The following is a 5000-nucleotide window of genomic DNA, read 5'->3' as shown; positions in this document are numbered from 1 at the left end:
TTACCGCGGCTGCTGGCACCAGACTTGCCCTCCAATAGATACTCGTTAAAGGATTTAAAGTGTACTCATTCCGATTACGGGGCCTCGGATGAGTCCCGTATCGTTATTTTTCGTCACTACCTCCCCGTGCCGGGAGTGGGTAATTTGCGCGCCTGCTGCCTTCCTTGGATGTGGTAGCCGTTTCTCAGGCTCCCTCTCCGGAATCGAACCCTGATTCCCCGTTACCCGTTACAACCATGGTAGGCGCAGAACCTACCATCGACAGTTGATAAGGCAGACATTTGAAAGATGCGTCGCCGGTACGAGGACCGTGCGATCAGCCCAAAGTTATTCAGAGTCACCAAGGCAAACGGACCGGACGAGCCGACCGATTGGTTTTGATCTAATAAAAGCGTCCCTTCCATCTCTGGTCGGGACTCTGTTTGCATGTATTAGCTCTAGAATTACCACAGTTATCCAAGTAACGTGGGTACGATCTAAGGAACCATAACTGATTTAATGAGCCATTCGCGGTTTCACCTTAATGCGGCTTGTACTGAGACATGCATGGCTTAATCTTTGAGACAAGCATATGACTACTGGCAGGATCAACCAGGGAGCTGCGTCAACTAGAGCTGAGCAGCCGGCCGCCCGGGAGTGTGTCCCGGGGGCCCGCGCGAACACGCAAGCGTCCGCTCAATTATTCTGCAAACAGGAGGAGGCTGAGCTCCCCTGCACCATACACCTCGAAACCCTCTCAGGTCCCGGCGGCGCGCAGCGCCGTCCTAAGTACTTGGTCGGGTTCGAGAGAGGCGCAATCGCCCGGAGTTTGGCGAGTAGACGCCTTAGGTGCGACCACCCGTGCTCCCAACTGAGCTTGCCGCTGCCGACAGAGGCCCGGGAGCGTGCTGTCGTGGCATTGCCGGCGGGAGACAACACGCGCCACCTACGGTGACCGGCAGCTCCAACGCCAGCGCCACAGAAGGACAAAAGCCCCACTTGGGTGCCGAAGCGAACTCTCCCAGCACAGCGCACGCGCCAACACGTCCGCACAGCTGCGATACAAACCACCTGCGAGAACCGCAGAGGCGACCGAGCAGCAGACGGCGTCGCGGCGCCGAGCGCCGGGCGGCGGCGCATCCTCAGCGCACACAGTCCTCAATCGGACCAGCACACTGCAGATGTCCACCGCGCTTCGCACCGGGCCCGCGAGGACCTACTTTGGCCGCACGGCGCCGCGTGCAGGGTGCGCCGGCGCGCAGCTGCGCCGCCTGCCGCCTCCGTCGGCCGGCGCGCCTGCCACTGGCCGCCCCCACCAGCCGGCTGTAGCGCGTGCGCCCACGCACCGCGCGGCCAGCACGCCGGGAGGCCCCCCCTCACCGGCCGGGGACGGTCCCACCCAGCCACCGCCGCGTATCGCTTCACACCCAGATGCCATTCACGTTCGTGGGCATGGTGGGTATCGCTGGAACAACCGGTTGGTAGCTCAACCGATCGTCGCCATCACTGATTCACCTCTAGCGAGAACAACCGCACCACAACGGTTTACCAGTTGTTCATTTGCGTAACGTCACCAGCAAACGTAGGCGTCCATCGCCATTTGCAAATTCAACGATTGTTGCATGCCTGTGTCAGGTGTCACGACACACTATGTCTGCCCACATACACGCAACAACATGTGCACGCTTCGCGAACACGTGGAAGGTGGCCCCCGTACGTATGCGATGTCCATTGCGCGAACGACTGTCAACCGGCCTCTGTCGCATGTCGCAGATGTGGAACGCAGTGCACCATGCTATCACGGTGTGTGAGAAGAGACGACTACGTCTGACAACACGCGCCACTACATCAACAGACGGCTCATGCTGATCGCCATCCAGGGCATACCACACTGCAATCCAGCTCTTATAGGGAGACGACACGTAGCTGAGTGCACAACATTTGGACCGCATGGTTCGCCGTTGTTGGCGCAGTCGTTGTACGGTCACATGTACCACGATGTATCATTCAGTACATGAGGACCAATGTGCAGTACAGTGTGTGATTTGGACGTACAATATCAGCGGACAGTTGACACAGGCCATACCACAGCGTAGGCTAAGTGCTTCGCCATGCGAATGCCAATGAACAACTGCGAATGCCAATGAGCATGTACGTCCTGCTGCCATCCACATTACAGTGTATAGCTGCACGGTGTTTAACATGAAGCGATACACTGGGGACCGGGCAGTGCGAGTAGCAAACTATATTGCGGGGGTTGCAGTTAGGCAACACTACACTAATTTAACGCGTCGTATGACAATTACAGAGCAGGTTAAGGCCCAACGTGTGTTGGGTTAAGGCCCAACGTGTGTTGGGTTAAGGCCCAACGTGTGTTGGGTTAAGGCCCAACGTGTGTTGGGTTAAGGCCCAACGTGTGTTGGGTTAAGGCCCAACGTGTGTTGGGTTAAGGCCCAACGTGTGTTGGGTTAAGGCCCAACGTGTGTTGGGTTAAGGCCCAACGTGTGTTGGGTTAAGGCCCAACGTGTGTTGGGTTAAGGCCCAACGTGTGTTGGGTTAAGGCCCAACGTGTGTTGGGTTAAGGCCCAACGTGTGTTGGGTTACAGCGCAATATGGGTTACGTTAAGGTACGATATAGGTTAGGTTAAGGTACGATATAGGTTAGGTTAAGGTACGATATAGGTTAGGTTAAGGTACGATATAGGTTAGGTTAAGGTACGATATAGGTTAGGTTAAGGTACGATATAGGTTAGGTTAAGGCGGAACGTGGGTTAGGTTACGGCGCAACGTGGGTTAGGTTACGGCGCAACGTGGGTTAGGTTACGGCGCAACGTGGGTTAGGTTAAGGCGCAACGTGGGTTAGGTTAAGGCGCAACGTGGGTTAGGTTAAGGCGCAACGTGGGTTAGGTTAAGGCGCAACGTGGGTTAGGTTAAGGCGCAACGTAGGTTAGGTTAAGGCGCAACATAGGTTAGGTTAAGGCGCAACATAGGTTAGGTTAAGGCGCAACATAGGTTAGGTTAAGGCGCAACATAGGTTAGGTTAAGGCGCAACATAGGTTAGGTTAAGGCGCAACATAGGTTAGGTTAAGGCGCAACATAGGTTAGGTTAAGGCGCAACATAGGTTAGGTTAAGGCGCAACATAGGTTAGGTTAAGGCGCAACATAGGTTAGGTTAAGGCGCAACATAGGTTAGGTTAAGGCGCAACATAGGTTAGGTTAAGGCGCAACATAGGTTAGGTTAAGGCGCAACATAGGTTAGGTTAAGGCGCAACATAGGTTAGGTTAAGGCGCAACATAGGTTAGGTTAAGGCGCAACATAGGTTAGGTTAAGGCGCAACATAGGTTAGGTTAAGGCGCAACATAGGTTAGGTTAAGGCGCAACATAGGTTAGGTTAAGGCGCAACATAGGTTAGGTTAAGGCGCAACATAGGTTAGGTTAAGGCGCAACATAGGTTAGGTTAAGGCGCAACATAGGTTAGGTTAAGGCGCAACATAGGTTAGGTTAAGGCGCAACATAGGTTAGGTTAAGGCGCAACATAGGTTAGGTTAAGGCGCAACATAGGTTAGGTTAAGGCGCAACATAGGTTAGGTTAAGGCGCAACATAGGTTAGGTTAAGGCGCAACATAGGTTAGGTTAAGGCGCAACATAGGTTAGGTTAAGGCGCAACATAGGTTAGGTTAAGGCGCAACATAGGTTAGGTTAAGGCGCAACATAGGTTAGGTTAAGGCGCAACATAGGTTAGGTTAAGGCGCAACATAGGTTAGGTTAAGGCGCAACATAGGTTAGGTTAAGGCGCAACATAGGTTAGGTTAAGGCGCAACATAGGTTAGGTTAAGGCGCAACATAGGTTAGGTTAAGGCGCAACATAGGTTAGGTTAAGGCGCAACATAGGTTAGGTTAAGGCGCAACATAGGTTAGGTTAAGGCGCAATATAGGTTAGGTTAAGGCGCAATATAGGTTAGGTTAAGTTACAATAGAGGTTAGGTTAAGGTACAATATAGGTTAGGTTAAGGTACAATATAGGTTAGGTTAAGGTACAATATAGGTTAGGTTAAGGTACAGTATAGTTTAGGTTAAGGTACACATTGTTGTAAGGAAAGGTGTAATGGGGGGGGGGGGGCGGCGGCCGGTCGGTTTGTTGATTGTGATTATAGTAAGTGGATGCCTGCGGCATCATCTGATTTGCCACGTCAGGATGCACCTTTGGCTCATGACAGGCGGCGCTCTCATTCGATGCTTGTGGCAGACCTGTGTCTTTCATTCCTGCCATTGTTTGTGTGCTGTGAGAGGAGGCAGTATTGTGATGTTGGGTGCACCCCTGTGTAGGACATGTGTGGGTGTTGGTGGCTTGGCTGAGCAATGGTCGTTGTCGGGTGGGTGGGATATTCTGTTTTCTGAGTGGACCTCCCGGTCTGGTTATGATAGTGTGGATTGTCTAATGTGGCAGAGAGGATGCACTGGGTGTTGTTCCATGCTGGTGCTTACATATTGTCTGTGTGCCTGTTACAGGCAGAGAGTAGTGCGTGATAAGAGTGTCTGGCTGACGTGTGATTGTGAGCAGAGTCTTTCAGCATGTATACGGACAGGTCTATACATTATCTGTATTCTGATGGCTCTATCTATTACTAATCAGCGCCGTGTATACGTTTAATCCGGTTCCAGTCGAAACTATTGTATCTCTGTACATTAGTGACACGGCGAGCCCGCTATGTAGTTACTCGTCTCGGCAGCTTCCACCGGTGTATGGCAAATGATTATAAGGAATCAGTCTAGTCGTCAATACCGATAGTCTGACGTCACATGTCTGGGGTGGGGGACGCTGCGCCCTTCCGGTGGGTCATGGCCTAGGAAGACTCTTCCCACGCAGGGGGGCTTGGACTGTCATTGACTCTTCCGAGTAATATACTTGCCGTACGTTTTTGCGACTGCGAGTGCAACGCTCACCGGTACCGACATGGATGGAGCGCCTCCTAGCTGCCGCTGAGCATCTGCATTCGTACAGAGAGCAACGCGATCGCGT

The 5000-nt window shown here is 52.7% G+C and overlaps 1 non-coding gene across 1 annotated transcript in view; it reads right to left on the bottom strand.

The window, feature by feature from the left end:
- Positions 1 to 598, bottom strand: part of LOC126431691 (small subunit ribosomal RNA) — a 1910-nt gene extending 1312 nt beyond the window's left edge. The window contains exon 1 of the ribosomal RNA XR_007577716.1: positions 1 to 598. This exon is cut by the window's left edge and continues 1312 nt beyond it. This is a non-coding gene — a ribosomal RNA (small subunit ribosomal RNA).
- Between the last annotated feature and the right edge of the window lie 4402 nt (positions 599 to 5000).

The sequence above is a fragment of the Schistocerca serialis genome, unplaced genomic scaffold (assembly GCF_023864345.2).
Source record: "Schistocerca serialis cubense isolate TAMUIC-IGC-003099 unplaced genomic scaffold, iqSchSeri2.2 HiC_scaffold_1108, whole genome shotgun sequence".
In the NCBI taxonomy this organism is placed as follows: Eukaryota; Metazoa; Arthropoda; class Insecta; order Orthoptera; family Acrididae; genus Schistocerca; species Schistocerca serialis.
The sequence above is the reverse complement of the archived record's forward strand: the minus strand, read 5'-3'. Positions and strand labels throughout refer to the sequence as shown.